Below are 15,554 nucleotides of genomic sequence, written 5' to 3' on the forward strand. Positions count from 1 at the left end.
GGTTTATTTTTGTAGTTTTTTAAATCAACAATAGAATGTATATAATGGTTGAGTGTTTTTAAAAAAAATCTACAAAACAGTATTTGTGTTAATTTTGTGTTTAATGTAAAATGAGATTGAATCTGATTTTATTTCTTTCAAATTATGTTAACCAGTTTTACTCTACCTAATTAAAATCTATTCAAATAAAAAAAAATCATTTGTACTTTAAAGAAATGCAAAATTCACCGAAAACTAATTTTCATGCATTGATTGCACAAAGTACATGTAATTATTTTTAATATTTTGCTTTTTTCTCTTGTTTTAGCTGTAATATTTTAATCTGTTCTGCTGCAGCATTTAGATTACTGTATTTTAATGATGAAACTAATTTTATGTATATATGTATTTTAGAAAGAAATAAAGGTGTAACATTTCATTTAACATTAAAGTTTTGAGTTTTTCTTTAGTGTATGTTGTGCCTTATATTTGAACCCAGTAGATGGTGGTACTACAGCTATACTGGTTGTATCCACTGTGGTTCCTGTAACTGATGGGTTGCTGGTTCAAACTTCCCACATCCATCTCAGTTGTTGAGTCCTTGAGCAAGGCACCAAACCTGCCTTGCCTGCTGTTAGTCAGAAGTCCGATGGCGCCCATTGTGTAGCAGCTTCTGTCAGTCTGCCCTAGGGCAGCTGGGCTACAATGTAGCTTACCACCATCAGCATGTAAAGCACTTTGGCATCCTCTGCACTAGATAAATCGCTATACATACATTTACCATTGACTAAACACTTGCATTTTGTCTTTTTGTTCTGTTTTGTATTAAACTTGTCCTGTCTGACAGTGTGACACTCAGCATTGTCGAGTACCAAGGTTAAGCCCTAAAGACTTGCATAAGTGGACCATTATGGCTTCCACCTGATATAATTACATGAAACTTTATTAGAAACTGCTTTGGGTTTATTTTATTAAATTGTAATGAGACGGAGAAGAAAGCTGGAGAGAAAAGAAAGGTGAGAAAAAAGTTTTATAGGGCCCCCCCCCTCCTCTTACCCAACTTGATATAAAGGTGATCACAGAGAGGAGGGAGCCAGAGACCAAACCTGACAGACAGACCAGGCACACAGAGACAAGATCACATGTTCCCATTCTCATGTGTACACCCAGACATTCAAACCCATGTAGACAAATAATCTGTGTGATAACAGGTCAGACAGAGACTCTGGCAAATGGCAAAGAGCAAAGCTTTATTTCGTCTGCAGACGGAGAACAATACACATAGCACAGAGCTGCAGTGATATCTGACTTGGAGCTGCAAGCCCTCACAATATATATAGAATTCATCACACAACGTGGTCACTCCGTGGCTCAGAGACAGTTCCAGTTGAACAGGTTTCATGCACAGTCACGAAACACCCAGACATTCAAACCCACTCACCCAATGTCAAAATAAACAAAACAAAAATGGACGCCATGCACCCCCTTGCATTCCGCACACACAGAGCTCCAAACAACCAACCAGAACCAGGACCATCAGCTGCGGAATCATTCAAACCATTCTAATTTAGCCCGTTGGGCATAGCTTTTTGGGGGGAATCTTCTTCACAGATGATTCAGTTTCAGCCTCCATCTCAGCAGCTCGAATCTCCAGCATTCCATGAAATCTGTTCCTTCGCCGTAACCTGTTTCCCCAGGTTTTATCCCCGCAAGCGATTCCACATCGTCGCTCGCCGCCATAAGCTTTTGTGCCCGAACTACAAAACAAATCTCCAAACCGCCTCACGTCTTCACTGGCATCATCAGTTTTATCATCTCCTGTCATGTTCTGTGTTGTCTGTGTATTTATTTAGAGTTTTCCTTGTCCTTGAGTCTCTTCGTTGTCCTGTCCTCCCCTTGATTGTTCCCAGGTGTGTCTCGTTCTGTGATTACCCCCTGTGTATTTAACTCCACCTGTGTTCCTTGTTCCTCGTCGGGTCCTTGTCAATGTTTTGTCGATGCGTCCATGTGCCTGCTGCTCGTTGTTTTGGACTGTGAGTTTCATCATACCTGGGTCCGCTGCCTCTGCCTCACCACCTCACACCCGCACTTCATGACATCTCCACCCGCTACATGAATATGTTACATTAAAAATAGATAATACAAGAGGGAAGAAAAGGAAGAGAAAATACAAAACTTAAATATAAAGATGTATTACAGAGTGTTGAAGAAATAAATAATTTGTTAAATGTTGAGTTTACAAAAGCTGAAATGAATTATGCATTAAGAAGGCAAAAATACAGCACCAGGTAAAGATCAAATTTGGTATAGAATGATAAGACAACTCAGTGAAAAATCTAGAGATATAATAGATATAATTACTGTAGAAGATATGAAACAATAGAACATTTTATATTAGAATGGTTTATTTTTTATTTATTTATTTTGTATAGATAGATAGATAGATAGATAGATCATCACGAACCACACTCCATACCAGTAAGTGGCGGTAATGCTGCTAAAAGTTTGTTGCCAACCGCCAGTAAATCCATGAAGAAGAAGAAGGATGAGGAAGCGGAACGAAAGAAAATGGCGCATGGTCTGTTTGGTTGAATGTTCGACTGTTTCTCTAAACGAGTTTATCAACGAGCCGTTAACTGCTGCTGAAGAAACATTCACAGAGTTTAAAGAAATCATCGTCAAGTCGGAGGAAGAGATGGATGATCATCGCAGACTGCTGGATTTCTCCCGGAGGCCCCAGATAATCTTACACCGAATAGGTAGGAACCAGCAGCGTTTGGATGCAGGTTAAGGTCTAAATGTCTGCACCTTTCTGTATGAGGATCATTTTAGTAAATGTTCTTTTCCCGTATAAATGTTTTGTTAACAGGTAAATGAACGCAGACATCAGAATTACGCTGTGAAAATGGTTCATATACACGAAGCTGAATTTGGTTTCCGATTCGGGAAATGGCTAAAGGGTTATTCCACCTAATTTTTCACTAGCTTCCGCATCTTATTCGATTCTAGTTTAAAAACTACAACACCTGGACTCTTCAGACCTGAACTGGATTATTCTGCTCTAACAGCAGAATATTCAGAACCATGTTAGGGATTTGTGAAACCTTTTTCTAATTAGTTAAACTTCAATAAAGGTTGATTTCACCACTTTTTGGATCTCTTTCCCTAACATTGATTTAGATTATTCCACACAAGGTGGGAAAGACTCTTATTTATATGAAATTCTTTCACTCTGTCTAAAGTAAAATAGCTCCTGTTTTTGTTTTGAAGGTTTCATAAAGACCATGTGAGGAAGAAGTGGGGAATGTCTTTAAGGAGAGACGGATTCACTGCACTGATGAATCTCAGCTGCTGAATCTCTCTTAAGCTCCTCCTCAGCTGGAAAACATGAATAAAACCTATATAGATATTATGTATATACGCATGTCCATATAAATATGTGTAGTTTAATGCATTTAAAAATAATTTCCTTGTAAATGTTGCTAACCTTTTAATAAGGTTTACAGAAAAATTGGTGAATATCTGTTTAGTATTTAGCGAGTTATGATTGATAAATGCGCTGATTTTTTTTTTTCTTTTTTTCTTTCGAAAAATTTTATTGTTACTGTAAACATTTAAAAACATTACATTGTTGCAATTATTCAAAAATTTCTAAAAACTTACAAATTCATCAATTTAGGCTAAAAGAAGCTAAGAACAAGAATTATAAAACATAAAATCTCTGTGTGTTAAAAGTTGAGCAGGACCGGGGTGACTCCTTCCAAAGTCCGGAGCCGTCTCGACCTTCCAAACAGTGCTGGTGCTCAGAGGGGAAACCTGCCCTGAAGCTCCTTCCCTCCTGCCTCAACCGGAGAGCCAGGCCGCCGCTGCTTGGACCTCTACTCGTGGAGCACCGGCTCCTTCGTCCACGGAGGCGCAGGCGATTCTTCTTGGTGGCTGTGTCCTTGGCGCGCCACCTGCAGCCCTTGGTGTTCCTCTTTTTGCTGCTGCCATCCGGATCATAGCCACGGGGGGCATCTGCCTGCGCCTGCTCACCAGCAAGTTTCTGGAGGTCCAAGTGGCATCTTTGATGGTGGCTGGGGTGAGCCACCTCTCATCGAAGTCTTTTTTAGTCATTTTCAGCTGGCTCACCCCGTACAGCACTAGCTGTACATGAAGGACCTCCCTTGCTGGCAAGTGTGGGAATTGCAAGGAGCCGGCCTTCGCCCACAGGTCCACAGCAGCGCTGCACTCCCACAGCAGGGGCCTCACCGACTCCGGCGCGCCACAACCGGGACGGGGGCAGATGGACGTAGTCTATGGGGAAAAGGGGCACAATGACTATGGGCAAAGGTGCATTCATGGGCCCAATATGAGTGGGAATTTACAGTTTCTTTATTTTTACGCCGTTTTCAACTAATACACCAAACAGTTACATAAATAAAAGAAGTTCAATGTCCAAACAACTTGAAAATTGCTTTTATAGTTTATTTTTTCCTGTTTGACAAGCAAATAACAAAGATCAAACTTTTCATTAGTGATGTGTTGAGTAATGAAGCGGGTAAGACAGAGAACTCACCCAAACCTGAGCAGTTAAAGTTTTTATTTTTTAGTAATAAATCATTGTCCCTGGTGACATAGCGAGTAACAAGCCAATCACAACCCTCTTTTCTATTTGTTTCTAGTTTTCTTTTTGATCCAGCCATTGTTTCATACAACCAGATTAATCAGGATTTATGTATCAGAATCACAAACATTTTAAACTTGTTTATTCATTGTAAAGCTTCATGTTGTTTTCACGTTGCCTATTTTACATATATTGTCCAGTTGATGTCACAGTAGAGCAAATGAAGCACCGCGGTGCATCGGCTCATGAGTCGAATGATTGGATGGAGTTCCTCAGGGCTTCATGAAGCTGCATCTCACCATCACTACTTTTCATTGTTTCCTCTCCTGCTCTGGTCAAAACCCACAGGCCCAACCCAGTGCATGCTGGTCCTATACCAGTCCCTATACTTACAGAAAATGGACCCACAGTTCTTAATGTCTAACTTACAAATGTTAATAATAAAGTAACAAAAACTAAACAGCTATTAACCTACAAATAAACTCATGGTTATAAATAAACCATAAAGATATAAAGTGAACTAAAGTAAAATTTCAATATAATTTAAAGTAATAAAAATAAATAGTATCTTGAAATAATACAATTTGCAGGTAAATATTAACAATAATCCCTACTACAATTAATTTTGTAATAAAATATTTTTTTTCATATCCGTTAATTTGAGAATTCCCCAAATGTCAGCTGGATATATCGACTGATCTGTATCTCTGTCTACGCTCTTGAATTATCAATTGTTTTTTTTTTTATTCATTTCTGTCTTGAAAGATGAACAATTACTCGTATTTATTTCAGAAAAGGTAGCAATTACTCTTTCTCTGTTTTCTTCTCCAGATTTCCTGAAGTGTAACGTTTATAACCTGGAGAGGAGATCCACTCTGGACCAGGAGGAGTTAGAACCTCTGCAGGTGAAACAAGGACAGGAAGAGCCTGAAAATTATCTGATAAAAGTGGAAGAGAAAGAAGTTTACTGCAGTCAGGGTGAAGAACAGATTGAATTAAAACAGGAGACTGATACCTGCATGGTGGTTCCTGTTGATGAGCAAACAGACCACACTGAATCAGAACCAAACAGGAACCAAGACATCTTCCAGGAAGCTGCTGAAGCTGAGAACCAAAATCAGGAAAGAAGAAAACCTTTCTCATGTGTCATCTGTAAAAAGCGTTTGACTTTCAAATCTGTTTTTGATGCTCACATGAGAACTCATACGGGTGAAAAGCCGTTTACATGTGTGAATTGTGGAAAATGTTTTAGTCACAAACAGCATTTAACTCAGCATATGATGATACACACTGGTGAAAAGCCGTTTTCATGTGTTAACTGTGGAAAAAGTTTTAGTCAAAAACAGCATTTAACTAAGCACATGAGAATTCACACTGGTGAAAAGCCGTTTACATGTGTGAATTGTGGAAAATGTTTTAGTCACAAACAGCATTTAACTGAGCACATGATGATTCATACTGGTGAAAAGCCGTTTTCATGTGTTAACTGTGGAAAAAGCTTTCGTCAAAAACCGGGTTTAACTAAGCACATGAGGATTCACACTGGTGAAAAGCCGTTTTCATGTGGAAATTGTGGAAAAAGTTTTTGTCAAAAACAAAATTTAATTCGGCACATGAGGATTCACACTGGTGAAAAGCCGTTTTCATGTGTGACCTGTTTAAAACGTTTTAGTCATAAAGGTAATTTAACTAAGCACATGACGCGTCACACAGTTGAAAAGCTGTAGAATTATGTTCCATAAATGTCCTGTGTTGTATTTGTTAAATGTGATCATTTTGATCTTCACATTTGGATACTTAGAGATGTTCAACCATGACACATTATCCTTCATTGATGTTTTATTTTTCTGGTATATTCTGTATCAATAAACAATAATGATAAACTGTATGTTATTGTATTAACTTACTGTTTATGTCAAACTGTATGTTGTGTGTGTACAACATGAAGAGCAGAGGGCTCAGCACACAGCCCTGAGGAGTGCCAGTACTGATGCTGATAGATGAAGAGGCTTGGGGGCCCACTGACTATTTCATGCATTAACAGAGTTTGACCGGACATGGACTCCCTTCCAGAACATTCTCACATGATTGGACTTGAGGGATTGATTTGTATTATTCTGTACCATAGAGAGTGAGTGGGGTTTATTTTTGTAGTTTTTTAAATCAACAATAGAATGTATATAATGGTTGAGTGTTTTAAAAAAAAAAATCTACAAAACAGTATTTGTGTTAATTTTGTGTTTAATGTAAAATGAGATTGAATCTGATTTCATTTCTTTCAAATTATGTTAACCAGTTTTACTCTACCTAATTAAGATATTCAAATAAAAAAAATCATTTGTACTTTAAAGAAATGGAAAATTCACCGCAAACTAATTTTCATGCATTGATTGCACAAAGTACATGTAATTATTTTTAATATTTTGCTTTTATCTCTTGTTTTAGCTGTAATATTTTAATCTGTTCTGCTGCAGCATTTAGATGACTGTATTTTAATGTTGAAACTATTTTTATGTTTATATGTATTTTAGAAAGAAATAAAGGTGTAACATTTCATTTAACATTAAAAGTTTTGAGTTTTCCTGTAGTGTATGTTGTGCCTGATCCTTGAACCCAGTAGATGGTGGTACTACGGCTATACTGATTGTAGCCACTGTGGTTCCTGTAACTGATGAGTTTCTGGTTCAAACTTCCCACATCCATCTCAGTTGTTGAGTCCTTGAGCAAGGCACCAAACCTGCCTTGCCTACTGTTAGTCAGAAGTCCGATGGCGCCCATTGTGTAGCAGCTTCTGTCAGTCTGCCCTAGGGCAGCTGGGCTACAATGTAGCTTACCACCATCAACATGTAAAGCACTTTGGCATCCTCTGCACTAGATAAATCGCTATACATACATTTACCATTGACTATACACTTGCATTTTGTCTTTTTGTTGTGTTTTGTATTAAACTTGTCCTGTCTGACAGTGTGACACTCAGCATTGTCGAGTACCAAGGTTAAGCCCTAAAGACTTGCATAAGTGGAGCATTATGGCTTCCACCTGATATAATTACATGAAACTTTATTAGAAACTGCTTTGGGTTTATTTTATTAAATTGTAATGAGACGGAGAAGAAAGCGGGAGAGAAAAGAAAGGTGAGAAAAAAGTTTTATAGGGGCCCCCTCCTCTCACCCAACTTGATATAAAGGTGATCACAGAGAGGAGGGAGCCAGAGACCAAACCTGACAGACAGACCAGGCACACAGAGACAAGATCACATGTTCCCATTCTCATGTGTACACCCAGACATTCAAACCCATGTAGATAATGTCAAAATAAACAACAAAAATGGACGCCATACACCCACTTACATTTCTCATACATAGAGATTCAACAACCAACCACAACCAGGACCACCAGCTTAGGAATCATTCAAACCAAACCCCTATCCCAAGTCACAAACCCAGCCTGCCAACCAAAGGATCCACCTAGTCCCAATGAAGAAGATCCAGCAGACATACAGCGCACCGGGTTGACTGAAAGAACCCCAACCCAAGAAATGGACCGACCAGCCAGCTCAGCGCAATATCCAGAACAAGAATACCACCCACAGCCCTGAATCCCAGCCCAGCACCAGGCTGTGGCCACAGATAGGCTAGCAAAGCAATAAATCACACCCCATACCAACACCAAGACAGACAGACAGCAAACGATACCAGACCCAAAAAAAGGGGCCAATCAAAATGCAAACACCAGCCAACACAAGCACTTTCACCACTTCATACACAAATAAGCCAAAAACACAAGCCTCTCAACTTGCCGACTACACCACCAGTAGGAAGGATGCTACAGAAAAGCCAACGCACCAACTGTGAAAAAGGAAGCAGCCCCTCACAGGTCCATAAACATCCCAGCTGCCAAGTGATAAGTAAAAAAGCCAATCCTAACCTGGTACAAGACGATGGTTGTTGTGAAGTCCAACATAATGAGAGCTCAGCGACCCCAACCCTGACAGACCCACACAGAGACAGGCTCACACAGAGACTGCTGGATCATCCAGACACAGGACCACCACCACCCCACCGCGATCCACCTCACAACTGAGGACAAGACGTGGCATAAAGAGCCCAAAACCATGTTGAAAATTCACAGTGCAAACATGCAGTGCATGAACCGGCCCCAAATCCAGACTACATACTGAGCAGAACCCAAGTCTCAGGGTTCAGCCAGGATCCAGGGAAAATACGCCCCCAGAATCCCAAGACTACCCCAGGAACAATACGGCCACCATGCCAGTAACCCATCTCAAGCTGTAAGGAGCCCCAAACTCACCACATGCTGCCGCCAGAAGTCATTCACAGAGTCACTAATGTCCCTCCCCAGATGAGGGCCACAGACCCCAGATGCCCAAAACCTAGACCCGTACCAGCAACAATGTCCCACAGGACAGCCAGGTTCTCCAGAGTCGAGCAATTATGTGTATAAATCCAGATTTTCTTCTTTTAGACAAATAAAAAGAAAGCCATAAAAAATGTAATGTTGATATAAAGTTACATTTGTTAAAATCTGAGGGTTAAAGCATAATTTCTGTCATGAGGGGATTGATCCGCTTGACCCACATACAGAACAAACATGAAGCCGGTGAATCAGTTCAATACAGTTTATTTTGTCCAGAGAATTGAATGAAATGTGAATCTTGTCCCGGAGTCCACTGTATAGGATCGACTGCATCCTGGAGGAGGGAAAGGTGAATGGTGAGTCTGCGTTCTTGAATTGAGACTGAAGGAGAGGATTTAATTACTTACTTGATGAAATGCAGTTAATCTGCCAGGGAGGAAGAAGCGGTGGGGGCTGCTGGAGTCGAGGCTGCTTGTTGGTGGCGTGTGGAGTCTCAGAGTTTGGTGTAGATCGCTGGTGGAGGTGGTGTTGGAGGGCGGACAGGTAATCGAGCAAACGGTGACCAGAGGAGCGAGCCTTCGCCGGTTCCCACACAGCAGACCGACCTGAACCGGATCTGGCATTCTGCTGACACATCTGGCAAACCTCTGGCATGGCAAATTGGATGTCAGCCAGACTCAGGAAAGATCTGGCAGTGATGGCACGGTTCACATGAGGCATGCCTCACCTGGGCCAGATCTGTCCAAGCCAAATACGGGTTAGTTACTGAAGTAGTCATGTCACCATGTGACAATTTATTTTGTCATAAGTCATTTTAGGAAATCAGTTCTTAAACAAAGTTATAAAATGATAATATTTATAATTGATAGAAAAGTTATAATCAATTTATTCACCTCTGTTTATTAGCTCTAATTGAACATTTTCATTAATGGTTGTGCATTCTCAAACATATATACAATAAAATCTTTGATAGGTTTCTCTTTGAAACAAGATGATATTGCAACTTATGCTGTTATTTGTTTCAAATTATATTAACCAGTCTAACTCTACCTATGTAAAAGCTTTATGAAGACATTTTTAAAAACGTTTTACTCTATAGAAAATGAAATATTCACTATAAGTTAATTTTCATGCATTCATTTTTCTTGATTGTAGAAAATATGGTTGAATATTTTCTTCAATAATTTGTTGTGTCTTTTGTCTTAGTTATATTTTCCTCTGTTCTGCTGCAGCTGTTTTCTATTATAGATCACCATGTTTCTAATGCTGGAACTAATTTAACCTCCACACATAGATATATTATTAGTGTCTTAGAAAGTTAGTAGAACATTTGCCTTTCCTGTGAAAATGTCATGTTAGTGCTGAATGTTACTGCTGAAAATTGTAGAAACATTTGAGTTCAACTGCAGAACACTTGCTGAAATGAAATGAGTAGAAGCAGCAGAAAAAAGTTAAACAGTGCAAACCTGTCAGCTAAACTGAATAATTTAAAATCAGTACCAACAACCCTGCTTAAAACTTTAAATGTTGCACAGAAATGCTTGCAAAGGTAAAGTATAAGGTCATATATTGAATAATTTCAGTATTAAAGAGAGTAATGGCATTTAACCCATCTAGTGCAGTAGAAAGAGTGTATAAACTAACACTAGCTAAATAAATATTAGTGAGGCAATCGATGGTAAAAATACACAATTATTTAGTTTGTTGCCAAAACGCCACCTGGGACTTCTTCCCAGGATTTGATTTAGGGCACAGGCACGTTTTTGCAACAGACGCTGTTTCAAAGTGATAATAATTTATTAAAATAAAAGCAGTAAAATTAAATAATACCTCTATGTAGATAAGAAGGAGTTAGAAAAACTAAGCTGAGTTGCCGAGGCTTGGCGGTAGGTGCTAGTGATGTGTCGGTCGCTAACGATCCGGCTCTAAGAGCCGGCTCTTTGGAGTGAACGATTGGAACCGGCTCCACAATGGGAGCCGGGTTTTTTCCTACAGTATATCGCTGTCTCTCCGCCTCCCTGTCGTTGTGCTTGTGCTCTGTAAGTGCCAGAGCTGATAGTTTTTCCCCACATCGTTTTTTTTTGTCCTGCGGTGCCTCGCTGTCTCTCCCCTCCTTCTCCCTCTCCTTGCGCGTTTTGCTCTTCTGCTAGAGCGGAGAGATTTTTTCCCTCGGTCGGTCCACTGCCCTCATGTCAAGCGTGTGCTCCACACATCTGACCAATCACACATAGTTGCCGAGGCTTGGCGGTAGGTGCTGACAGGTTCTGGATCGGAGGCTCCCGAGCAAAGAATCACCAAACACCGTGACGTCACAAACACTCGTTGGATTTCCCTCCATCGATTTATGTTGATCACAGGACAGCCACAGCAACAGGGGGCGCCACCATCTGGGCCAAACGCACCACCTTCAATCCTGAGAGCTAAAAAATAAATAATTACAAACTATTATTAAAATACCGGTAGAAAATTCAAGTAGAAAAACCCATTAAAAGTCCTTTACACTCGACCACCAGCACCGCACATTTAAATGAACGTGATGATCGTAAGATCCACAAGGGGACGAGGATTGGACGAGGGGTGGATCAACGCAGGGCTGTTTGACCTGAAGCTTGGAGACAGGAAGCGTTTAGGCGTTATTTTGGCGAGTATTAAGGTGGTTTTTGGCATAATCTGGGCTGTGAGTGGATCTAGATGGCTAGTTGTAGTGGAGGGTGTTCAGAAGATGAAAATATGCATACAGGATGGTCTATGGTAGAAGATAGAAGAGGGGGAGGGGGAAAGGATAAAGGTAAAAAGGGAATAAATGCCGGTAAAAGGTCTCTTGAAGATGAGGAAGAAAGAGTGGAAATAAAAAAGAAAATAATGATGGAAGACTTTAAAGTTATTTTAAAGTTTAAGGCTGGACAAGATATGATTGGGGTAAGTCCTATCAATCTATCAAATGGATTAAAGAAAGTCATCGGAGATGTAGAACTAGCTAAAGTTTTAAGAGATGGGAGCCTGCTTATTATTTGTAAGAATGCTGAACAAAAGAATAAGGCAGTAAAACTACAAATGGTATGCAAAAAAGAAGTGTTAGAAAGAAAGGTAGTGGGGGAAGAAAGAGGGGTGAAAGGGGTAATATCAGGGATCCCTGTTGGAGAAAATTTGGAAGAGCTTAAGAAAGTAATGAAAGGAGGAGAGATTATAGGCATCAAACGATTGCAAGCTTTTAGGAATGGGGAGAAAATGGACAGTACATCTATTCTATTAGATTTCAAAGATAAAGTTCTGCCTGATAAGGTGATGGTTGGTTACATGAGTTTTAATGTAAGAGCCTATATTCCACCGCCTCTCAGATGCTATAAGTGTCAAAGATATGGTCATACTGCGAATGTTTGTAAAGGGAAACAGAGATGTGGTAGATGTGGAGGTGAACATTCGTATGGTGAGTGTGGAAGTAACCCAGTTAAATGTTGTAATTGTGGAGGAAATCATACTGCAGCATATGCAGGATGCATGGTTAGAAAAGAAGCAGCCGAAATTCAAAAAGTTAAAATTGATAGGAGAATTACATATGCTGAAGCAGTGAAAGAGGTGAAAAATATTGGAAATGATCCAAAAACAAATTATGGAAAGGAAGAAGGGATTAATAAAAATCAGGGTAATGTCACGTTAGAAAAACTAATTCCTTTTCTTGCGTATATCATTAATTGCTCAGAACAAGCAAGAACTAAGACTGAAAAAATAAAAATTATAGTAAAGGCAGCTACAAAGTTTTTTAATGTCAAAGATCTGTCATGGGAAAAAATTCATGATGAACTTAGACATGGGGAAGGATCATCTGAAAATGAGGCTTCTCTAATTGTTGCATAATTCAAATTCTACAATGGAACGCTCGAAGTTTAATAGCTAATGGACAGGAATTTAAAGGTTTCATAAACAATTTAAATACAAAACCAGACATAATATGTATTCAAGAAACATGGCTTAAATCATCACTGCAATTTAATATTCATGGTTACTCAGTTTTACGTAAAGATAGAATAAATGGGAATGGAGGAGGATGTGCCATATTTATAAAAGAAAATATTAAATTCATTCAGCTTCAAATAATAACAGACCTAGAAATTATTGCTGTAGAAATTTGGACAAATAATGGAAATATCAAAATAATAAATTATTATAATCCTTGTAAAAAATTAGAAAAATTAAAACTTGAAACAATCCTAAGACATTGGAGAGGGAAGATAATTTGGTGTGGGGATTTTAATGCACACAGTACTTTATGGGGAGAGCAAGATGATTATAATGGAGGAGTTTTAGAAGAAGTGATTGAAGAAAAAGAATTGGTAGTGTTAAATAATGGTGTAGGCACTCGGGTGGATTTGATCAGAGGGAAAGAATCAGTTATTGATCTGACTTTGGTGTCGCAATCTTTTGCGGAAAATTGCAGCTGGAGAATATGCAAAAAAAGTACAATAGGAAGTGATCATTATCCAATTTTTGTTGAGGTAGAAATTGATATAGAGGAAAACCAGATAAAAAGTGAGGGAAAATGGAGATTTGGGGATGCAAATTGGGAAAAATTTAGAATAATAAATGAGATTAATATGGTAAATATAGATACAAGTAAACCAATAAATGAATTGAATTTAGAAATTAGTAAAAGCATTATTAACGCAGCAAAAATAGCCATTCCTAGAAGTAATGGTACAAAAAAAAAGAGAATAGTTCCTTGGTGGACGTCAGAATGTTCAGGAGCAATTAAAATGCGGAATAAGGCTTTTAAAAGTCTTTAAAAAATTATTTGTTTCCAAAATTTAATAAATTACAAAAGGAGACAGGCAGAAGTCAGGAAAATTATAAGAAATGCTAAAAGGGATTATTGGAGGAAATATTGTGAGTCCTTAGGGAGAAATACTGCATTAGATAAGGTTTGGAATACTATAAAAAACATGTCCGGTAAATCAAGAGAATATTTCTTTCCAGTAGTAAAAGAGGATGATAAAATTATAGTAGATAGTAAAAGTAAAGCAGAATTATTAGCAAGAGTATTTACAAAGATACATAGCACGGAAAATCTAAATAGTAAAGAAAAAAAAGGACGTGAAATTACATTGCAGAATCAAAATGAATTACTGTATAATGATGAAGATAATGAGGACCTTATTAATATAAATTTTTCTTTAATAGAGTTGAATAAAGCATTGAAGAATTCCAGTAAATCAACTCCTGGGAATGATCAAATTAGTTACAGTATGCTAAGTAATCTTAGTGAATTGAGTAAAAAAATATTATTAGAATTATATAATAAGGTATGGAAGGAAGGAATATTACCTGACAAGTGGAAAGAAGCAATTGTTATACCTATTTGTAAACCTGGTAAAGATCCTCACTCAGCTGAGAGTTACAGGCCAATAGCTTTAACATCATGTATTGGTAAGATTATGGAAAAAATGGTAAATAATAGATTAATTTATTATTTAGAGTTGAAAGAAAAGATTAAATCTTATCAATTTGGTTTTAGAAAAGGTAGAAGTACAATAGATTCTGCATTATGTCTGGAATATGAAATTAGACGGGCTCAGATTAATAAGGAGAGTCTAATAGCAATTTTTTTAGATATAGAAAAAGCTTATGATATGGTATGGAAAGAAGGATTGTTAATTAAAATAAAACAAATGGGGATAAGGGGCAGAATATATAGATGGATTAAAAAAATTTTAACGGAAAGAAATATAAAAGTAAAGGTAGGTGGCGTTTTAAGTTCAAGGCATCAAATCGAAAATGGCACTCCCCAAGGTAGTATAATAAGTCCTATGTTATTTATTATAATGATTAATGATATTTTTAATAATATAGATAAATCTTTTGGTGTTTTATTATTTGCAGATGATGGCCTTATCTGGAAGAGGGGAAGAAATATTGAATTTGTAAATAGGAAACTACAAGAGGCATTACATAGTGTAGAAGCTTGGGCTTTAGAATGGGGATTTAGAATCTCAATATCTAAATCTAAAGTTGTTGTTTTTACAAATAGAAAGTTAAATATTATTACAAGTCTGAAATTATATGAGAATGTTATTGAAAGGATAGATCAAATAAAATATTTAGGATTCTGGTTTGATAAAAAACTTACATGGAAGACTCATGTTCAGCTCTACAAGTTGAGATGGGTGAGATGCCGTTGGAGCTCAGAAGGAAACAATTAGCAATAACTTACTGGGCAAATATTAAAGGACATAAAGAAAGTTATCCTCCATATATTATGTTACAATCTTGTCAAGAAAAAGAAAAAAAGCAAATAAATAGTTTTGGATGGTTTATAAAAAATGAAATAAGAGATATAGGAATAAATCATAGTTTAATTAGTCCTGTGATTGTTCTTCCTGTTATCCCACCATGGATAATTGAGATAGCGGAAGTTGATTTAAGTTTACTGGAAAAAGGAAAACAATTAGAAAAGAAAGAGGTGGAAAATTATATTGGAAATGAATATGCGGAATATATAGAAATATATACAGATGCCTCTAAAATGTAAAATAATAATATAGGAATAGCTTTTATAATTCCGGAATTAGATATTATGAGAAATAAAAGAATAGCAGAC

The 15,554-nt window shown here is 37.8% G+C and overlaps 2 protein-coding genes across 2 annotated transcripts in view; both read right to left on the reverse strand.

Moving 5' to 3' along the window:
• Nucleotides 1-15,554, reverse strand: part of LOC114155762 (gastrula zinc finger protein XlCGF8.2DB-like) — a 723,567-nt gene that overhangs the window by 506,770 nt on the left and 201,243 nt on the right.
• Nucleotides 1-15,554, reverse strand: part of LOC114155785 (gastrula zinc finger protein XlCGF57.1-like) — a 338,725-nt gene that overhangs the window by 122,015 nt on the left and 201,156 nt on the right. The window lies entirely within an intron of this gene.

This window comes from Xiphophorus couchianus, chromosome 13 (assembly GCF_001444195.1).
Source record: "Xiphophorus couchianus chromosome 13, X_couchianus-1.0, whole genome shotgun sequence".
NCBI classification, from domain to species: domain Eukaryota; kingdom Metazoa; phylum Chordata; class Actinopteri; order Cyprinodontiformes; family Poeciliidae; genus Xiphophorus; species Xiphophorus couchianus.